Source organism: Carcharhinus amblyrhynchos, chromosome 2, assembly GCF_965287045.1.
Source record: "Carcharhinus amblyrhynchos chromosome 2, sCarAmb.v2.hapA, whole genome shotgun sequence".
Taxonomy (NCBI): domain Eukaryota; kingdom Metazoa; phylum Chordata; class Chondrichthyes; order Carcharhiniformes; family Carcharhinidae; genus Carcharhinus; species Carcharhinus amblyrhynchos.
In genome coordinates this window covers 95,029,235-95,052,857 of record NC_137325.1, presented here as the reverse complement: position 1 = coordinate 95,052,857, position 23,623 = coordinate 95,029,235, and the positions used below count along the sequence as shown (strand labels likewise).

Here is a 23,623-nt window from a genome sequence, read left to right as displayed (position 1 = left end):
AGCTCCCAAATATTAGATTTTGAGACAGTCTCTTCATTCTCTCACCTTTGCCAATGCAAGTCCTCAGCTGCTGTCAAGAAGGCATGCAGAAGCATCTTAATAACAACTTGTACATTTTTTTCCATACCATATTAAAGCTGGGTCTCATGAACTCTGCAGCAATCACAAAGTAAACTTGCAAGATTTGCTGTGACACTTAACAAAGATCCTCACCTCAGAATAACAAGAATTGAGATCTCAGTGTGGAGGAGATTACATTCAAAACATCATATATTATTTCTCCAAAAGCTGAACACCAAAACACATTTATGCACTCAGATCATTATTGCAGAAACGGTTACTGCAAACGTGGTTCCTTGTTGGTTAGTGAGTCAAAACACAAGGGCATAAACTTAAAGATCATCAACAAAAGAATAAAAGAAGAGGTCTGAATAACAATGTTTTTCTGTTATGAATGTATGGAATGCCCTATTAGGAGAAGTTGGAGGAACAAAATCCACAACACATTTTTCCTTGAAGGCTTTGGGAAAGTGAAGAAGAATGAGTGGATAACTCTGAGGGCCAGTCCAAGCACAAGGGGCCAGAGGGCATCCTTCTCTGCTGTAAGATTGCATTACATGTGCAAGGACAGTACACCAATATGCCAATAAGTCATACTGAAATTTAATGGTGTATTTTATTTTATCCTATAAAATGCCCATTTTGTTTCAAGTTATCAAGCCTTAAGTTATGCACCCTTTAGATTAAAACAGGATATTGTACGTATCACAGCTATAAATTTCAAAAGGTGGAAAGTGCTTTGATTTGGTTCTTTAAAATACTACTAGCGAGATTATTAGTTATTCATAACAGTGTGAGATCTCGCCCCAATCTGACAGAAAGAGACTGCTGAATTTGTTCTTCTACTACGGCAATACTAGGATCAATCAGAACTATTTCTCCCAGTCTGTAAAATTTCTATACAGTCCATATTTCATCTTCCAAGATTCTACAGACACTGCAAAACTTCCTATAGATTGGGGGTAGCCAATGTAACCCCACTATTTAAAAAGGGATAGACAGAGAAACAGGAAATTATAGACCAGTAAGCCTGATGTCGGTAACGGAGACAATTCTAGAATTCATTATCAAAGATTTTATAGTATTTGGAAAACAGAGGTTGAATCAGACAGAGTCAACATGGATTAATGAAAGAGAAATAATGCTTAACAAATCTACTGGAATTCTTCAAGGATACAATAGGTAGAATTCATGAGGGGGAGCCAGTGGATGTGGTTTTTAGACTTTCAGAAGGCTTTCAAAAAAGTCCCACGTAAGAGATCAGTGTATTAAAATGGATAGAAAACTGGTTGATAGTTTGGAAACAATGTAGGAGTAAACGGGTTCCTTTTGGCAGGCAATGACTGGTGGGGGACCCCAGCTATTCACTATATATATTAATGATTTAGATGAGAGGACTAAATGTAATAGCTCCAATTTGCAGATAACACAAAACTGGGTGGGAGGGTGAGCTGTAAAGAGGATGTAGAGATCCTTCAGTGTGATTTGGACAAGTTGAGAAAGTGGGCAAATGCATAGCAGATGCAGTATAATTTGGATAAACGTGAGGTTAACTACTTTGGTAGCAAAAATGGGAAGGAAAATTGCTATCAAAATGTTCACAAATTTGGAGAGGGGAATGTGCAACGAGACATATGTGTTCTCATGTACCAGTGACTGAAAATAACTATGCAGATGCAACAGGCAGTAGAAAGAGCAAATAGTATGTTGGCCTTCATAGCAAAAGGATTTAAATACAAGAGCAGGAATGGCTTGATGCAATTATACAAGGCCATGGTGATATGTCTGGAATAGTGTTCAAAGTTTATTTATTAGTGTCACAACATTAACAGTTCAATGAAGTTACTGTGAAAATCTCCTAGTTGCCACATTCCAGTACCTGTTCGAGTACACAGAGGAAGAATTTATCATGGCCAATGCACCCATCCATCACATCTTTTGGAGGAAACCAGAGCACCTGGAGGAAACCCACACAGTCACAGGGAGAATATGCAGACTCAGCAAAGATAGCGACCTAAGCCGGGAATCAAACCCAAGTCCCTGGCGCTGTGAGGCAGCAGCGCTAACCACTGTGCTACCCGTATAGTGTGTGCAGTTTTGGTCTTATCCGAGGAAAAAATGCTCTTGGGAGTACAGAGGAGGTATAATAAATTGATGGTTGATTCCTGGGATGGCAGGATTGACATACAAGGAAAGATTGAGTTGGTTAGGATTATATTCACTGAAGTTCAATAAATGAGGAGGGACCTCATAGAAATCTATAAAATTCTAACAGGACTAGACTTGATAGATGCAAGGAGGATGTTCCCGATGGGAGTGGTGTCCAGAACCGGGGGAGTCTGAGGATACAGGGTAGACCACTTAGGACAGAGATGAGGAGAAATCTCTTCACCCAGAGAGTGTTAGGGTGTGGAAAGTCTGCAGAAGGATCTAGACAGACTAGGCGAATGGGCCAGGAACTGGCAAATGGAATTTAATGTTGGCAAGTGTGAAGTTGTCCACTTTGGTAGGAATAATGGTAGGAAGGACTATTACTTACATGGCGAAAAACTGCAGCATGCGACAGTGCAGAGAGACCTCGGGGTCCTTGTGCATGAGTCGCAAAAACCCAGCCTGCAGGTGAAGCAGGTGGTCAGGAAGGCGAATGGGATGCTGGCCTTCATAGCGAGGGGGATTGAATATAAAAGTAGGGAGGTCTTGCTGCAACTGTACAGGGCACTGGTGAGGCTGCAGCTGGAGTACTGTGTGCAGTTTTGGGCGCCGCACTTACGCAAGGATATTTTGGCCTTGGAGGGAGTGCAGAGGAGGTTTACTAGGCTGATACCGGAGTTGAGGGGGTTGAACTATGAGGAGAGGCTGAATAAACTAGGCTTGTACTCCGTTAGAGTTTAGAAGAATGAGGGGAGATCTCATTGAGACATATAAGATGAAGAATGGGATGGATAGGATAGAGGTGGAGAGGCTCTTCCCGCTCAGAAAGGACAGTAGGACTAGAGGGCACAGCCTCAGGATAAAGGGGGGGGCGGTTTAGAATGGAGTTGAGGAGGAACTTCTTCACTCAAAGGGTGGTGAATCTCTGGAATTCTCTGCCTGTTGAAGTGGTGGAGGCTGCCTCGCTAAATAAATTTAAGGCGCGGGTTGATAGGTTTTTGATAGGCAAGGGGATTAAGGGTTATGGGGAGAGGGTGGGAATGTGGAACTGAGACACGACAGATCAGCCATGATCTTATTGAATGGCGGGGCAGGCTCGAGGGGCTAGATGGCCTACTCCTGCTCCTATTTCTTATGTTCTTATGTTATGTTCTTATGTTCAGCCTGTGGAATTTGCTACTACAGAAAGTAGTTGAGATAAAACATTGAATATTTTCAAGATGCAGTTAGATATAGTACTTGAGGCAAAGAAGATCAAAGGATATGGGGGGGGGGGGTACAAGGTGGGATTAAAATATTGAGTTGGACGATCAGTCACGTTCATAATGAATGATGGAGCAGGCCTGAAGAGCCAAATGACCTCCTGTTGCTCCTATTTGCTACATTTCTATAATTAATGAAACAAATTTCAAGGAGTGATAGAGTTCTGCAACATTAAAAAGCATAACTGACATCAAAAGAGAGAGAAGCTTGGATTTTTCACAAGTTAATGAAGCCACTGACCTATTTTGAGGTGAGCTTGTCAAATCTCTGCAAGATCAACTATTTTGCACTATGCTTCCAAACCATCAGTAATAGATGTAGAGCTGTAATCACTCAGTAGTACAGAACTTGAATGTTGTTTTAAAGAGAGACATGTTATCTAAGCTTTTCTCAGAGCACTCATCAAGACAAATACAAGAATGACAAATTTCAAATGCTCACAACAATTAACACTACAGGAGAAAGGCGGGGCAATTTCAACCAATAATGGTTGAAATTGGTTGAAAAGCCAACTCTGATTGACTAAGGCATTGACTCTGCTTATTATGAACTACCAAAAGAATATGCTGTTTCATCAGTCGGGGCAGAGTCATGTACGTAAGCCATATCTCACAATAATTAAAAGCAAATTACTGCAGATGCTGGAATCTGAAACCAAAAGAAAAATCTCAGCAAGTCTGGCAACATCTGTCAGAGCCTTTGGCAAAGGGTCATCTGGACTTGAAACATCAGCTCTTTTCTCTCCTTACCGATGCTGCCAAACCTGCTGAGATTTTCCAGCATTTGAACTTTTTTCTCCTGATGATTGACTGATTGAATTAAATAGCATGTTTCTTTGGTGATTCATGACAGGCAGAGTACAGACCGCACTCAACCAGCCGGTACTCGCAAAGTCCAAACCAAAACATCTGCAATAGATGTGCTTTTATGATCAGGCAGCACTTACTGAAGAATCCTGAGAGTGCTAATAGCTACACCAACAACCAATTTAACATAATCACTCAAGCTTTTCGCATGACTTATTTATACTTGCTAAAAGTAGAATACAGATACACATAAGGACCCATTCTCTACAATAAAAGAAATATGTTTAAGCCTCGCATTTATTTGAATTGCCCAGGAGCTTTGGGATTCCCCACTGCCTTCTCCTTGGCTTCAGCCAATCAGACTCGACTTGTCAACCAATCAGCACCCCTTCTCCTGTCGTATAAAGTATGAGTGTTTGAAATTTGGCACTTTTGCATTTGTCCTGAGTGCAAAATGTAAAGTTTCAGCAACATTCCTCTCTCTTCAGCAACATCTGGAGCAGTAATGTACGGCAGCAATATTGGATGATGTGGATGGATGGGATTATCACCAACTTCAGATGCTACCAGAATGTAAAACAAACTGAATCAATATGCTTGTTTGATCTTTGAAAACTATTGTGTATGATGGTGTGCCCTCAGAAAGATGGGGCTTCAACAATGTATGTTAAATTAACAAGCATTTTAAAACTATACTGTTTCCTTCATCTGCCTTGCATTTTACCATGATGCCAGTGTTGGACTGGGGTAAACAGTATTCTGTAAACTGTGTGTGCCTTTATATGCCCTGTCTGAGATCAGAACTCTCCACTCACTTGGCGAAGGAACAGCATTCTGAAAGTTAGTGGCGTTCACTACTAAATAAACCTGTTGGACTTTAACCTAGTGTTGTGAAACTTCTTTTTGCATTTTATCACATAGTTAGCTCCTTCTCATATATAGCTGATAACAACTTCAACAGCATTTTGCCTTCCGATTCTCTCTGTCCACTCCTAGTCAGGACTGCCAACCCTCCAGGATTATCCTGGAATGTCCAGGATTATATTGGAGTCTCCAGGATTTAAAGATTAATCTGCTGAACACTGTCACAAGCAACCAATATTTTAAAAAAATAGCAAAAATGGGCTTTCTGACCCAAGTGAGGTTGGAGCGAGGAGGTCCTGGAATACACCCAGTGTTGGCAACCCTACTTGCTCTACAGACCCACTTGGGTTTTGCTGTTTTGTCATGTATATCCAATTCTCTCCTCTCCTTCCTTCCACATTCCCTTTTTGTTTCACTGTCATTCCATTAGGTCTCTACATAAACACTCATGTCAAATAAATTAACAAGTCTAACGTTAAAATATTAAAGAAAAGTATGCACACAGAGCACTGAAATTACAATCAATTCTTTCACAATTGCTTGGTGTATATCCTGGGACCTGCAATTTTTTTGAGTATAGTATATGTAATAATAATGTACTAGAAGCAAAACCTTCTGGAATAAATCTAGAAGGTAACAGTGGTTCCAACATATAAAGCAACTGAGCTGTGAGAACAAACACCACAATTATCTTTTTCTCAGGGATGCAAGAACAAATTAAGCTCCCCTGGATTGCAAGTTTTTTTTTTCTCTGACCATAGAACCCCTACAGTGCAGAAAGAGACCATTCAGTACATCGAGTCTGTGCCAACGCTCTGAAAGAACATCCCACCCAGGCCCTCCGTTCTGCCCAATCCCCATAACCCCGCACATTTACCATGATAAATCCACCTAACTTACACACCTTTGGACACTAAGGGGCAATTCAACATGGCTAATCTACCTAACCCACACATCTTTGGACACTAATGGGCAATTTAACATGGACAATCCACTTAACCTGTACATTTTTTTTTACAGATTTTAAACAATCAATGATGAAAGAGACTTGGAATGAATATTGTAAGTGAGACCAAACTCATGACATTGACCAGTGGTTGGTCACTTGTGGCCCATATAGGTTCTGAGTGTGGTCCACAAGATATTTTGGGGGCAATTCTCCCAGGCTACTGCTGCTCCAGCAGTGCAACAAGCTGGGAGACAACAGCAGAGTCATTTGGAACAATGAAAAGTACAGCACAGGAACAGGCCCTTTGGTCTTCCAAGTTTATGCTGATCATGATGCTTTAACTAAACTAAAAAAACTTCTGCCCTTACTCGGTCCATGTCCCTCTATCCCTTTAACAAAGCTTTGGCATAGTATCATCTGGACTCGAAACGTCAGCTCTTTTCTCTCCTTACAGATGCTGCCAGACCTACTGAGATTTTCCAGCATTTTCTCTTTTGGTTTCAGATTCCATCATCTGCAGTAATTTGCTTTTAATCCCTCTATTCCCTCTCTATTCAGATACACATCCAGCTGCCTCTTAAATGTTGATAATGTGCCTGCTTCTACAACCTCCTTTGGCAGCGCTTTCTAGATGCCCACCACTCTGCATGAAAAACTTCCCATGCACATCTCTCTTAAACTTTCCCCCACTCATCTTGAACGTGTGCACCCTTGTAATTGACAGTTCCACCCGTGGAAAAAGCCTCTCACTATCTACTCTGTCTATGCCTCTCATAATTTTGTAGACCTCTATCAGTTCTCTTCTCAGCTTCCATCTTTCCAGTAAAAACAATCCTAGTTTATTCAACCTCCCCTCATAACCAACACTCTCGGGACCAGGTAACATCTTGATGAACTTTCTTTGCACTCTCTCCAATGCTTCCAAGTCCTTCTGGTAGTGTTGTGACCAGTACTGTATGCAATATTCCAAATGTGGCCTAACCAAGGTTTTATAAAGCTGCAACATGATTTTCCAACTCTTGTACTGAATGCATCAACTGAAGGAGGCAAGCATGCCATATACTTTCTTAATCACCCTGGCCACCTATGTTGCTACTTTTAGGGAACTGCGGACCTGCATGCCCAAATCCCTCTGTATGTTAACATTCCCAGGGGTTCTGCCATTTACAGTATAATTCATGCCACGGCCTCCATGCGTCTCTAGCTCCAGGGTTTTTGGGATAATCAGCTTCGCACTAGAAATCAGTGTGGAACTGACTTAAATATTTAAATTAACATTCACATTTCATTAGCGGGCCCAGGTCTCATTCCTGCCAGAAGTTTACAACAACTTCCCACTAACAGGGAGCAAGAGGCCTGGTCTTGCTGGAGGGAACAGAGGCCTGGAAGGTCCCCTTGGGAGGTTGGGATTAAGAGGGAGTGCCACTTGGACAGTGCCAATCTAGCAGTGCTTGGCAGGCTCCCTGGCACTGCCCAAGGAGCACACTGGCACTGCCTACCAGGGCCAGGTGGGTTGAGGACTACTGGGGTGGGGCCTATTGGGGGCCAATCGGTGGGGGTGGGCAATCCTGTTGCCATTTCACCAGAGGATTGCTGGGAAAGAGGGGGAAAGGGGTGATTGGGACTGGCCATCCAGGTGACAAGGAGACGGTTGAGGCTGCCGCGGGGGGTTGGGGCTGCCAGAGCGGTGGGGAGAGTCAGGACTGCCGGGGATGGGGGAGGATTATAGGGGCTGGCCTGGAGAGGTCTGGGAGGCCAGTGATCAGGGGATGGGAGGAGTCACAGTGGCAGCAGTGCAGGGCTGTGGGGCTAACCAGTAATCAGTTTGACACATGCATAGTGGTCCGCTCAATGCTATACTGCCGGATTCTCCAGTGTGAGTGGGCCCTACCCACTGATTTTCACAGTGAATCATGCTAGGGCACTCTGCAGTACTCAGAAGGTGGGAGATTCATTCTGAAAATTCTGCTTTAAAAAAAAAATCGGCAGGAGTTTTCACGCGAATTCAGCTCTTAGAATTTTTTTGGGAGAATTCCTATGCTCCCACAGAATTGCCACATTACACTGATTTCCATCCGCATGATTTAATCTCATCAATATAACTGAAGTGAAAGATACATAAAGTGAAGTGAGGCGCCTGCTGATTGCACACAACATTGACTGTGAGAGCTGTGTGCTCCCTCTGCATCCAATCAAGTGTAAATATTTCTTTTGTTGTTACCACTTGAAGTTGATGACAGTTCTATTACTATATAGTGATTGAGCACTTTCTATAACTCATTATGAAATATTCGGCATGTATTGAATGTTTTTGAACAAGTCTGATTTCAGTCTTGAGGCTCACTGAGATGAAAGAGGGGTACTCATGCAGCCCACTCACATGCCTACATTGCCCATCACTGACATTGGCTCTGATTTACAGCAGCACATCCTGTGGATAATTCATACTTCAACTGGAGATTCAATCTAATGGCAGGAATATCAGACTGCTTTATAGTAGATGGTGTAGATCTTAGAGTGTTGTTATAGTTGCACCCATTCAAGTGAGAACGCCATCACTCAACTGACCTGAGCCAGAGACCATGCATAGGCATAAAGGTTTAGTGAGCCACAAAAAGCCTGCTCTTATTTCAATGACATTCTTGACAAGGCTGGTCAAATTAGCTTTCTGGTCAACAATAATCCTCAGAATTTTGAAGACAATACTGTTGAAGATTTGGGGGAACGTTTTTGGCCTTTTTTGTTGGAGATAGTCAATGCCTGTCACTTATGAAAGAATCATGAAATGGTAATAGCACAGAGGAAGCAACTTGACCTGTCAGATCTAAACTGAACTATTGAAAGAGCAAATAAGCAAAAGTTTTAATCCCCAAAACTCAAACACATAGCCCTGCATATCTTTCCTTTCAGCTGTTTATCCAATTCCCTTCTGAAAACAATGATCGAACATGCTTCCAGAGCACCCAGAGGAAATCCACACAGAAACAGGGAGAACATGTAAACTCCACACTGTCACCCAAAATCAGAATCAAATCCAAATCCCAGGCACTGTGAGACAGCAGTTCTAACCGCTGCGCCACCATGCTATCTCCATAACTCCCATCTCTCCATACCATTTTTGATAAAGGACATGGATTCCTTGTTTAGAACCCCAAGGTTGTAACATGTCTCAGATTTAAGAATTGAGGAAGATTGCAGTGCTCTTGTGTGAGCAGACGAGTAGACTTTGGTTGACCAGTCTGAGTATCCGAAATGTGGATGGCCAAGGGGCCTCTGCAGCCCACACAGATAACTAGACACGACTTTCTGTGATACTGCCAGATAGCCATTTGTTGTTCAAGGGTCACAACCAGACATGACTTCAGTTATTTTTTAAAGGTAATTGTCCAGTTTTAAAATGTTAGAAATTAACATTGATGATTACATTCAAATTCTATTAAAAAATATGGAGTGAAGTCTCAGACCTGTTATAGATCTTGAGGCCTCAAAGAAAATTATAAATCCTATTTTTTCTATATGGTTTTATGTAAGAAGAATAGTAAGTAAAGTAGTACATATGCATTCTTTCATTCACATTGGCATTTCAGACTTGCAACCAGCAGGGGCAATATCAGTTCCCTTTCTTTGAAATCTGGGTTAATGCAGTAGCAAGGACATTGTCCTGTCCTGGGACGTGGAGAATTTTGGTAATTTGGGAAGATTTCAATATGTCCTTAAAGGGAAGTCTATCCAGACTACAGGTCTGAATTCCCTCTGTTGGGGATCAGGCATAAGCCAAGCTGTTGGTTTCAAAACCTTATTTGTTCAATTCTTTATTAAGTATCCTCCAAAAGCTATGTGAAAAAGCTTCTCCTCATATCGCTTTTACTTTAAATATGTGTCTTCTCATTCTCAATTCTTTCATGAGTGGAAATACTTTCTCCCTATCCACTCTGTCCAGATCCTTCATGGTTTTGGACACCTCTCAGCCTTCAATCTCGAAGGAAAACAAGACTAATTTTTGAACCTATCTTCATAACTGAAGTTTCTCATCCCTGGAACTAATCTCATTAATCTTTTCTACACCGTCTCTAATGTCTCTCAATCTGTTCTGTCAACTTGAATGACTTATGTGCATATACCTTCAGGTCCTTCTGCTCCTACAATCCCTTGAGAGTTGGACCCTTCGTTTGATATTGACTCTTCATGCTCTTCCTACCAAAATTAATCACTTCACATTTCTCTGCATTAACTCAGTCTGTCACCTGTCCCCCAATTCCACCAATTTGTCCATGTCCTTTCGAATTTCTACACTACCCTCCTCACAGTTCACAATGCTTTGGAGTTTTGTTTTGTCCACAACATTGAAACTTTGTTCTCTACACCAAGGTCCAGATCATTAATATATATCAGGAAAAGTGCAAGGCCCAACATTTACCTTTGAGGAACTTCATTGCACACAGGATAAAATGAAGTTCAGAAAACATTCTTGAAGTACAATAAATCAAAAATAACTTTTAACATTCTAATGCGAGAATCAGTGAACATGCACAATTATAAATTGATTAATGATATATTGGATTTGGTTCTGAGAAATGAAGTCTGGCTAATGGATCATATTTAAGTGGGTGAGGTAAAGGTATTCACAAGTAGCTTCTATTGATATTTTTGCAGGCATTTTGGAGTTGTGGCTCACTGTTATGGTAAAAATATCAACAGCTGTACCATCAGCCATGTGATGGGAAATTCACAGTGGGAAACTGTTGGCGCTTTTGGTTTCAAATATTGTGTGATTTTCACAGCATTCAGGGCTATACTGCTGCCAGAACATACCGTATTACCACTCCGGCATTTCTTTTCTGAAGATTTTCATGTTCACTGCATGTGTACAGCTGATGGATGAGGCCACTGATTTTTAATTTCAGGAGTCGCACCTGAAACTCATTTATGGCTCGCCTCAATTCCTTCCAAGAGAATAGAATCATAGAATCTCTATGGTGCAGAAGGAGGCCATTCAGCCCATCGAGCCCTGACAACATTCCAATCCAGGCCCTATCCTCAGAACCTGTAGGGAGTCAGATTTCAAACAATGACAAGACAGAGTACAGGAATGAGATAGAGAATCTGGTGAACCGATGCGGCAACAATAATCTCTCCCTCAATGTCAATAAAGGGAGATCGTCATCAATTCAGGAAGCATAAAGCAGAACATGCCCCTGTCTACATCAATGGGGATGAAACAGAAAGGGTCGAGAGCTTCAAGATTTTAGGTGTCCAGATCACCAACAACCTGTCCTGGTCCCTCCATGCTGACACTATAGTTAATGCCTCTACTTTCTCAGAAGACTAAGGAAATTTAGCATGTCAGCTACAACTCTCACCAAATTTTACAGATGCACTATAGAAAGCATTCTTTCTGGCTGTATCACAGCTTGGTATGGTTCCTGCAAAAGACTGCAAAAAAACTACAAAGGGTCGTGAATGTAGCCCAATCCACCATGCAAACCAGACCCCCAACAATCGACTTAGTCAACACTTCCTACTGCCTCGGCAAAGCAGCCAACATAATTATGGACCACACACACCCTGGATATTCTCTCTTCCACCTTCTTCCGTTGGGAAAAAGATATAAAAATCTGAAGTCATGAACCAACCGATTCAAGAACAGCTTCTTCCCTGCTGCTGTCAGACCTTTGAATGGACTTAGCTTGCATTAAGTTGGTCTTTCTCTACACCCTAGCTATGACCGTGACACTACATTCTGCACTCTCTCACTTCCTTCTCTATAAACAATATGTTTTGTCCGTAAAGCATGCAAGAAACAATTCTTTTAACTTTATGTTAATACATACGACAATAATAAATCAAATCAAACCATGTATTTACCCTGTCAATCCCCTGGCACACAGAGGCAATTTAGCATGGACAATTCACCTAACCTGCACAACTGTGGACTGGATCACCATCCAACGTCCAGACATTGCAGTCTTTCTCCTGGTCTATCGAGGAAGTCCATCATTCTGAGATCTTGGTCCACACCAATGCCCCCTATAATATTCCAAAGCACTGCTCCCTGGAAGATTGATTGAAATTGGCTAGCTGGATTTAAAAAAAATAGAACCCTAGTTGCCTTGTGCTCCCTGGCACCATGGGCAACTCCTATGACCCTTCTTCAGTGCTCACTTTGAAAGGCTGTGGGTCCTGAGGAATCACAAAGTGGTGTTTCAAGGAGGGAGGGGACCAGAGGGATACAAGAATTAGAAGGTTGGCCAGGGAATGGTTGAGGCCACAAGCAACATGGTTACAATAAGGAGGACGGTCAGGGAGTAAGATGCATGACAAGCAGGAGGTTTGGGAAACGAGATCAGTGGCAAGCAGATTTAGCAATGAGCAGGAGGTGCTGCAAGAAGAAAGTTACCATATTCCTTTTATATTTTTAAATTTAAATACATTTCATTTACCAATATAGGAATTTAACAAAGTAAAGTATTTTCTTGTACAGGGTATAATGTTTTAACTTTTTCCCTCAATGAGAAAGTTCTTACCGATTCTAATTGCAGTTTTACATTGGTTTTAATAGGAAAATCTGATTTGCTTAAAAATAATTTCTCTTAAAAGTTACACATTGAACATTAGTGAATGTTTCTGAGTGCAAATGAATTCTTTTAAATGCCAATGATCATGTCCGAACTCTAATGATCATGTCTGAACTCTAACGATCCACAAATTTGTCAAAGCCAAGATGACTTTTGAATGTTTCTGAACACTTTAACCCCTGAAATAAGCAGGAGCAACCAAAAGAAATTATGACACTTTTAAAAAATGAAAATTGAGGGTGGTTGCTGGAAAATAATTATTATTTCTGCCATAAAAAACCTATTCCAAATTACACCTTTTTATGTCAAATGATGTCACGGATTGTTTAAACATAAAATGATGCCAAATGTTTCTGTTAGGGATGGATGTAAAGGATTCCACAGCACCATTGCAAAGTAAAGGAGTTATCCAGTGTCCTAACCAATTTTTGTCCCTCAATATACATCACGAAAACAGATTATCTGCTCCATTCTCCTACATTGCTGTTTGTGGAAACTTGCTGTGTGCAAATTGGCTGCCACATTTCCTACATTACAACAGTAACTGCCATCAAAAATGCCTCCATGGTGTAAAGCACTATTGTACAGACTTGAGGTGTTCCACAAATGCAAGTCTTTCTTACAGAATGAACACCTATACTCGATTGAGTTCAGAAGGATGAGGGGGATCTAACTGAAACTCACAGAACACTGAGACGCCTAGATAGAGTGGATATAGAGAGGATGTTTCCACTAGAGGGAGAGATAGAAGTTGAGGGCACAACCTCAGAGTGAAAGGACGCTCCTTTAAAACTGAGATGAGGAGGAGTTTCTTCAGCCAGAACTCATTGCCACAGAGGGCTATGGTGGCCAGGTCATTGAGTGTCTTTAAGGCAGAGATAGACATGTTGTTAATAAGAAGGGGATCAAGGGTTATGGGGAGAAGGCAGGAGAATGGGGATGAGAATCATATCAGCCATGATTGAATGGCAGAGTGGACTTGATGGACTGAATGGCCTAATTCTGTTTCTATATCTTATGGTCTAAGTCCAGGGAAACTAAGTGCCTCCAAATCTAGTGCTCCTAAAGTTATAGGGATTTAATTAAAAGAGGTTTATGATGAATGCACAGCCAATTATAAAGTAAGAAGTGGGGCAGCATGGTGGCACAGTGGTTAGCACTGCTGCTTCACAGCTCCAGGGACCTAGGTTCAAATGCGGCCTCGGGTCAGTGTGTGTGTGACGTTTGCATGTCTTCCTCTGTCTGCGTGGGTTTCCTCTGGGTGCTCCAAATTCCTCCCATACTCCAAAGATGTGCGGGGTAGGTGGAATGGGGCAGGTGGTCAGGAAGGCGAATGGGATGCTGGCCTTCATAGCGAAGGGGATTGAATATAAAAGTAGGGAGGTCTTGCTGCAGCTGTATAGGGCATTGGTGAGGCCGCAGCTGGAGTACTGTGTGCAGTTTTGGGCGCCGCACCTGCGCAAAGATATTTTGGCCTTGGAGGGAGTGCAGAGGAGGTTTACTAGGCTGATACCGGAGTTGAGGGGGTTGAACTATGAGGAGAGGCTGAATAAACTAGGCTTGTACTCATTGGAGTTTAGAAGAATGAGGGGAGATCTCATTGAGACGTATAAGATGATGAATGGGATGGATAGGATAGAGGTGGAGAGACTCTTCCCACTAAAAAAAGACAGTAGGACTAGGGGGCACAGTCTCAAGATAAAGGGGGGGCGTTTTAAAACGGAGTTGAGGAGGAACTTCTTCACTCAAAGGGTGGTGAATCTCTGGAATTCTCTACCCATTGAAGTGGTGGAGGCTGCCTCGCTAAATATTTTCAAGAAGCGGGTTGATGGGTTTTTGATAAGAGAGGGGATTAAGGGTTATGGGGAGAGGGCGGGAAAGTGGAACTGAGCCACGACAGATCAGCCATGATCTTATTGAATGGCGGGGCAGGCTCGAAGGGCCAGATGGCCTACTCCTGCTCCTATTTCTTATGTTCTTATGAATGGCCATGCTAAATTGACCATTGGTGTCAGGGGGACTAGCTAGGGTAAATATGTAGGGTTACAGGGATAGGGCCTGGGTGGGATTGTGGTCAGTGCAGACTCGATAGGCCAACGTGGCTCCTTCGGCACAGTCGGAATTCTATGGAAGAAAAATTAAGGAGATCAACAGTTAACACAAAAGGAAACTCAAAAGTTATAAACACAAGAAGACCTTTTGAAAGCAGAAGTTCTAACTGAGCATTTTGCATCTGTCTTCACAAGAGAAGAGGATGTTGTCAATGTAGAAGTACAGGAGGAGGTAGTAGTGATATTAGATAATTATAAACAGTTGGTGACACTCAAAATGGAAATGTCACCTGGTCCAACATTACTGTGAGTGAATGGAAATTGCAGAAGCTGCTGGCTATAACTCTACTTAGATACAGGAATGTTCCCAGAGGAATAGAGGATGTTATCTATATCTATTCAAAAATTGGCAGGATTACATTCAGCAACTACAGCAATACACAGAATTGTGAAGTGAGACACTTTGATAAGAAGAGAGACATCATAATATAAATAATAAAATTTTAAAGGGGGTGCATTACCAGAGATGCACCTGGAGGTGTATGTACACAAGTGTTTGAAGGTAGCAGGACAAGTTGAGAAGACTATTAATAGGGATAGGGATCCTTGGTGTTCTTAATAGAAGAATAGACTTCATGGAATCATGCTCTCTATATATATCATTCTATGTATTACTGGTCAGATCTCAGCTGGGATTATTGTGTCTAATTGTAGAATCAAACTTTACAAAGAATTTCAAGGTCTTAGAAAAGATGAAGAAGGGGTTTAGAAGATTGGTGCTAGAGACAAGGGACTTCAGTTACGTGTATAGACTTAAGGAATTGAAGTATTCTCTGTATAACATAGAAGATTAACAGAAATTTTGGTAGTGTAAATAGGGAAAAGCTTTCTGGGGGAGGAAGGTTTGTACCAGAGGACACAGATCTAAGGCAATAGGCAAATTAACTATCCTTAGTAGTTTAATGGCACAAAAGGAGGACATTCATCCCATCAAGTCCATGCCAGTTCTCTGCAGTCAACAGTCCATCCCACTCCTCCAAATGATGACATATGGACCACGTTATTGTGATCTGGAATACACTGCCTGAAAGGGTGTTGGAAGCAGATTCAACAGTAACTTGCAAAAGAGAATTGGATGAACAGGTGAAATGACTGATAAATACTTTAAGGAGAAAAAAACTGCAGGGCTTTGGCAACAGAGTTGAGTCATATAACTGACTGGCTGACTCCTTCAAAGAGACAACATACATTCATTGGACAAAATGGCCTCTTTTTGCACAATATCTTTCTATTATTCTATAACCTTTCCATTGAGATTATCTGAATTTCATTATTTTCTATTGTTCATGGTAGACTGATTTACATTCACTTACCATGACAGATATTTTACTTATTCCAAAGCAATTATTGGCACATGCATTTACTGAATAACGTAAATTCATAGATACAAGTATATCTATTGCTTTTTATACATATTTATGAGCTTGCACGTTATACTTTTTTTATTGACAACTCAAAACATAATCCTGTTTTCCAGCATTATCTAGTGCCAGTTAATATTCTGCACTTGACAATAAGAGTGCAAAAATGCTTTCCAATGACATCCACAGTGAAGAGATATTAATTTGTCAAGAGGGAAAAAGTAAAGTGCACTTTGAAAGAATTACTGCACTTAACCTGCAACCAATGAAAAACTTCAGAGTTTTAAAATGCGTTTACTTTGTTTTGGCTGAAGAATACTACTCATGTCATGATGCTCTAAGTATTTGGGCTTTTGGTGTTGGCTCTTATATCTGAACTGTGTAGAATTAGCATAAATGCATTTTCATAGAGAATTGCAGTCAAACACAAAAGGAAGTCCATAAATATACAAATTTTAGATCTATTTACACATCTTAAAAATGCCAAGGTTTAAAATGTTAAAACTTCCACTCAGGTAAAAGAGAGTCAACCATCACAACAGGTATAACTATCAGGTCACATTAAGCATTAACCAGGAATTGCTAAGAATTCACCAATTCCAACCTCTGTCTAGGCTCAACAACCTATCTCTGTGTCTTTTTTTAAAGTAATTAAGTCATAATTTAGTAATATGAACTTTGAACGTCAAGATTAGAGACATGGTGCAATAATTTGTATTATATAAATTAGAGAACAAGCTTACTCATGACTCCTACATTTGTCATACTAATTCCATCCCTTCCACAGTGAAAGCTAAAATAATATCACTACCACTAAATATGATTAGCATCTAGCCTCAGTTAAGAAGGGATTTCATTTACACAAGCTTCAAAACTGAAATGCGGCATGCTGAGCTCAAAGTGAGGTATGTTATCACTTAGGAATAGAGCGCTTCCCATTTCAGCGTGGTTGGCTGAAGAGTTGTCTATACCCTTCCTCCTTATACAATGCAGCTCAGAAGAGCATTCCTCCTGTATTAGTGTGGCACTTCCAGTCCCCTTGTCAGCTCTCCAAGTAAAATCACTAATTTACAATAAATTAGGTGCAATCCAATCCTGTGGGCCAGTGATACTTGGAGCTAGATTAAGACTATTTAAAACTCTTTATATTACAGGATCAGACGTGTAAAATTCCTGGGTGCATGAGGTGACAGCCCAGTGTCTGAGACATTACTCCATCCAGTTATGTTTCCTACCCACAAAATTCGTTTAAAAAAATAAATCCAAAACTTGTGTAAAACAAAACTTCAAGATATTATTTTGTGTTGTTGCTTCAACAAACAATTATCTGTTTCATGCTAAAATCCAATGATCCACTGAAAGTGAAAACCATTTACTAGTCCGCTGGAATTCCGCACATTCAAAGTTCTTCAGCTTGGCTGTGGGTATGGTGCAGATGTATGCATCACAGTGAGCATGCCCAGTGATAAATCGCAAGCGCCAAAAAAAATGAAACTAATAATGAAATAATATACGCAACTACACATTTCAACTTTTACTCAATTTTATAGTGGTGCATCATTGGATTATCATAAAGGATGTCTGAATCAATTATTTTCATAACCAAATATTCGTTTGATTCTAAAATACAAGCTGGCATCGCTCAATGGCTAATTACGCTTTGAGTGCCTTGGTGCAATTGTTTGTGTGCTGCTAAATGCTCCCAAATACATTTACATTAAATTAAATAGATAAAAACTAAAAATAGATATTAGTTTATGTGTAATTGAATCATGTCAGCAGCTCGTAATTCATCAAGACTATCGAATTATATCTACATTGATCATCTGCAGCAGCAGCGAGTCATTTTTCATGGCATAACAATATATTTCCTAGAGGAATTTTGTTGCCCAGTTAGGGAAGTTAATGGTTATAGTTAGATCTTCAAGCACGGCGCAGTAAAGCAAATTTATCACAGCTCTTTATTACATATTAACCTCCACTGCAATAGAATCATCAATGCAAACAGTAGCTGCAGCTAGCCTTTTCATTATTTAGTAAGTTTCAATGTCATCTTGCGATTCTCTGACCAGTTTTTATAGAATTATAATTTACCTAAAAATTAATTTTGGGCAAAATTTTATCCCATAACAGCTACTCCAGAAACTTGGAAACCATCATTTACTAACTAGTCCAGCATAGGAAAAATGTCAACTTAAAAAGGTACAAAAGGGATGTTTACTATCCCAAAGTGAGTAATCATCTCATGGGTATAACTTACAGAAGAAATGTTTGAAACAAAAATGCAGCTGAGGCCACTGATATGAGAGTTGAATATTAATGCAATTGCGCACACAATTAATATATTTGACATTCTCTCTTCCTCATTTCAACATTATTCATGCCTAAATTTGCAAAACTGCACATTACCATCTTTTGTTTCTATCCCTGTCCCATTATCACTTGTGTTATTTAATCACACCTCCTTCTATGCTACTATAGATTTTACAGTAAGTTCTTCCCCTGCCTGCTTGAAAGCTGTTCATCTTCCACCTCAGGTGGAAATCGTTAACCAGAAACATTAATTCAATTTCTGTCTCCACAGACACTGCTGAGTGTTTGCAACATTCCCTATCTTAGCCAAAACGGAAAGATGGTTGTGAACGTCTGAGGCCAATTACTGGATCCTGAGGACAGTACTGCATGATTTTATTCAAGTAAATATTTTTCCTCTACAATAAGGTCAGAAATGTTTTTTTTTCAGATGGTCCAACAGCTCCTCCACAACCATTAACATCTTAGGAAACAGTGACTGGAGTCGTAATTGGGCCCATGATAAGTACAATGTAGCTACAAAAGCAGCATAGAAGTTGGGTACTCTACAAATAGCTTACCTACTGCTCCATCAAAACTCTATTATTAATCTATAGCGTTAAAGATTAAAATGGAATTCCTATCAGGATAGGTACAAATGCAACAATTAAAGTTCAAATTCTCCAGAAAAGGATAGTTACTTGATTGGCACTCATGCTGCTGGACTCAATCTCAATTATGCAGTGGGTGTAGTTTTATATTCAATGTGAAAATTACTCCCCACACCTCAATTTCTAAGCATAGTTAACAATCATCAATACAACTCAAATCTATGCTTACCTATCTAGCAACATACCTATCAAATGTCAGATAGAGTCACAGAGGTCTACCACATAGAAAGTAGCCCTTGGGCCCACTGAGTCTGCGACAGTCAAAGACAAACATCCAACAACTCTAATCCCATTTTCCAGCACCTCATCCATAGCCTTAAGTTTAAGTTTATTTATTAGTGTCACAAGTAGGTTTTACATTAACACTGCAATGAAGTTACTGTGAAAATCCCCTAGTTGCCATACTCCTGCACCTGTTCAAGTACACTGAGGGAGCCTTTTGTGCCTTGGCATCGCAACTGCACATCTAAATATTTCTCTGAGGGTCTCTGCCTCCACCACCCATTCAAACAGTGAATTCCTGAATTCCACATCCTCCGGTTGAAAAAGATTTTCCTCAATCCCCTTTCAACCTCCTGCCTTTAGCTTAAATCTATCTCCCGGTTGTTGATCCCTCCATCAAGGGGAAATGTTTCCTCCTGTCAATCCATCTTGCACCTCATAATTTTATACATCTCAGTCATGTCCCTTCCTCACCCTCCTCTGCTCCAAGGGAAACAAGCCCAGTCTATCCAATCCTGCTACATAACTAAACTCTCCAGCCCAGGCAACATCCTGGTAAATCTCCTCTGCACCCTTTCCAGTGCTATCACATCCCTCCTATAATGTGGATTCCAGAACTGCACACAATACTCTAATTGTGGCCTAACCAACATTTTATATAGTCCCTGCTCTTAAATTCCATGCCTTGACAAATAAAGGCAAGGATACCATATGCCTTTTTAACCACTTTATCCATCTATCCTGCTATCTAAGGGATTGGTGTACATACACACCAAAATCCCTCTGACCCTCGATGCTTTCCAAGGTCCTGCTGTTCATCATGTATTCCTTTGTCTTGTTTATCCTGCCAATGCATCACCTCACACTTATCCAGATTGAATTCCATTTGCCACTGATCAGCCCATTTGACCAGATCATTTATATCCTCCCGTAATCTAAAGCTATCGTCCTCACTACTTACCACCCTACCAATTTTCGTATCACCCATCAACATACCGATCAACCCGCTATATTCAAGTCAAATCTACATCATTAATATAAACCACAAACAGCAAGGGCCCCAACACTCATTCCTGCAGGATCTCACTGAACACAGTCTTCTAGACTGAAAAACACCCCAACCATCACCCTCTGTTTCTTGCCATTCAGCCAATTCTGGAACAAATTTGACAAATTTCATTGGATACCATGGGCTCATACCTTTGCTGTCAGTCTCCCACACGGAACCTTATCAAAAGTTATGCTGATATCCAAGTAGACTATGTCAAGTGCATTGCTATCATCTGCACACCTGGTCACCTCTGCAAAAAATTCAATCAAGTTAATCAGGCATGACCTCCTCTTAACAAAACTGTGCTGACTGTTCTTGATTAATCACTGACTTTCCAAATGCAGATTAATTCCATTTCTCAGAATTGTTTCCCACCATTTCCTCACCACAGAGTTAAGACTGACTGGCCTGCAGTATCTGGGTCTATCTCTTCCTGCCTTCTTGAATAATGGTACCACACTGGCTGTACTCCAGTCCTCCAGCACCACTCCAGTGGCCAGAGAAGAATTGAAAATTATTGCCAGCGCTCCTACTATTTCCTAGAATTCCTCACTGAACACCCTGGAATACATTTCATCTGACCCTGGCAATTTATCTACTTTTAAGCCTGCCAGGTCACTCAGAATCTTTTCTCTGTCTGTGTTAATTTCTTCAATTGAATCACAGCTCTTCTCCCTGATGTCTACATCTACATTGTGTTGGTGTTCGTTGGTGAGAGAGACAAAGTATTCATTTAGAAGCCTGTCTTCATCTCTGGCTATTACCACTCTGGTCTCTAATGGGTCCCATTGTTTCCCTAATTATTCTTTTGCCCTTAATGTACTTCTAAATCAAAGAACACTATGATTTTCCTTTATTATATCTGCTGATATCCTTTCATTTCATTTTTGCTCTCAATTTCCTTTTAAAGTTCCCTCTTGTACATTCTCTAGTCCTGTAGGGCTTCTGCTGGTTTGAACACTCGATGTCTGACATAAGCCTCCCTTTTTCTCTTTATCCAATGTTGTATAACTCTCAATATCCAGGGGTCACAGGATTTGTTGGTCCCATTCTTTTTCTTTATTGGAACATATTGGCCCTGTATTGACCTTGTACTCTCCCTATTTCCTTTCTGGAAATAAGGAGGTTTCTGGGACATAAAAGAGTCTGCTCTCAGTCCACTATGGCCAAATTATATCTGATCTTATTAAGATCAGCCCACCCTTGTCCTTTTTCGCAACAATGTTAAATCTAACAGAGCTATGATTGCTGTCTGCAAAATGTTCTTCCACTGCTATTTTAACCACTAACCTGGCTTCGATATCTAAAATTAAGTTCAGGATCACCCCCTGAATTGTAGAATCTTCTACATACTGGCTTATAAAGTTCTCCTGGACATATTAAGAATTCCGCTCCCTCAAAACCTTTCAGACTGTGACTACTCCAATTAGTGGGGAAGTTGAAATTCCCCAATGACTACCCTATAATTTTTACATTTCTTTGACATTTGCCTACGTATCTGCTCTTCTATTTCTGCCATACTGTTAGGGGGCCTATAGAACACTCCCAGCAAAGTGATTGTTTATTTTGGATTATATTTTCTACTGTTATGGCTTCATTTGAAGAGATTTCTAAGATTTAGTCCCTCCGTAATGCTGCAGTTGATTCCCTGAACAAAATTGTGACAACCCCTCCTCTTTTACCTTTTTCCCTGTGTTGCCTGAGGATCCTTTATCCTTGAATATTGAAATGTTGAATGCAAATCTTGACCCTCTCTCAACAATCTCTCAGTGACAGCAATCGCATCATACCCCCATGTTTTAATTTGTGCCCTCAACTTATCTGACTTGTCAGACTCCTTGCATTAAAATTAATGATGTTCAATCTTGTCAAACTTCCTTGTGCCTTTATTGGCCAATAACTTTTATGTCCTCCTGACTCACTTGTTGCCTCTTTCGATTTTGGCTGTGAATCTTCCCCTGCGGAACACTCCCTCAGGATACCAACCCCCTGCTAAGTTCATTTGAATCTTTCCCAACAACACAAGCAAACCTCCCTGCAAGGACACCAGTTCCATTTTGGTTCAGGTGCATCCCATCCCCTTGTACAGGTTCCAGTATCCCCAGATATGGATCCTATGTCCCAGAAATCTAAAGCCCTCTCTCCTGCACCATTTCTCCAGTCACACATTCATCTGGACAAACTTTCTATTTTGAAACTCACTAGCACATGGTATCGGAAGCAATTCAGTGACTACTACTACATGTTTTTTAATCTACTTCCTAACTCCCTAAATTCTGCTTGCAGGATCTCATCCCTTTTTTTTACAATAGCATCGGTACCAATATGTACCCACCATTTGTGTCTGTTTGTCCTCCTCCTTCAGAATGTCCTGCAGCTGTTTAGTGACTAGATTGATTCCAGAGAAAAGAGGGTTGTTTTATGAAGAGAAATTGAGCAGTTTAGCTGTACCCTTTCGAGTTTGGAAGAATAAGAGGAGATCTAATTGAGCCATATAAGATAATAAATGGGATTGACAAATTGGACGTTGAGAGGATATTTCCTCTTGTGGGGCATTCCAGAATGAGAGGTCATCATTTTTGGATAAGGGGTAGCAGATTCAAAACGGAAACAGAGAAATTACTTCTCTCAGAGGGTTGTGAATCTATGGAATTCACTATCCAAAGTAAGGTGGATGCCAGGACATTGAGTACATTTGAGGAAATAGACAGTTTTTAATGAGTAATGTGTTAAAGGGTTACAGAGAATGGACAAGAACATGGAGTTGAGGCTGAAATGAGATCAGCCATGATTGTACTGAATGGCGAAACAGGTTTGAAAGGCTGAATTACCTATTCCTGCTCCTAGTTCTTAAGTTCTTAAATGAAAATCTTTCTTTCTCTCCCCTTCTCCCAGAGGGCTGCAGCCCTGGACTTTTGCATCATCTGTTAAATCCAATTAGAGGAATGTTTCTGACTAAAAGCCCACTGGATTAAGTTTTCTTTTGAAGAAGAATGTCCCTCGTGGGGCACTACATTTATGTTGTTCGGGTACTAAAATAACAAATAGCACTAATAGTAAATTAACATTTAAATTAAGGCCATATTACACCAACTAATTTACAGCTGATCTAGCCTGTGGGGCCAGTCCTTCACTGAGGAGGAAGCTTTAATCTACTAAAATAAGCATCTCAACCCTTTTTTAATTATTTTAATTTTAAGCTGTTGAGCAAGTGATTGCAGTACTGTATTAGTTTTCCATAATCAGA

General features: G+C 40.6%; 1 protein-coding gene across 7 annotated transcripts in view; it reads right to left on the bottom strand.

Moving 5' to 3' along the window:
* Positions 1–23,623, bottom strand: part of tpk1 (thiamin pyrophosphokinase 1) — a 360,013-nt gene that overhangs the window by 304,160 nt on the left and 32,230 nt on the right. The window contains exon 1 of one of the 7 annotated variants that reach the window (XM_080209355.1): positions 20,526–20,577. The exons of the other annotated variants lie outside the window; for them this stretch is intronic. The gene's annotated coding sequence lies outside the window, so the exon portion shown is untranslated. Of the gene's footprint in view, positions 1–20,525; positions 20,578–23,623 lie in introns of those variants that run through there. 7 annotated transcript variants of the gene reach the window in all.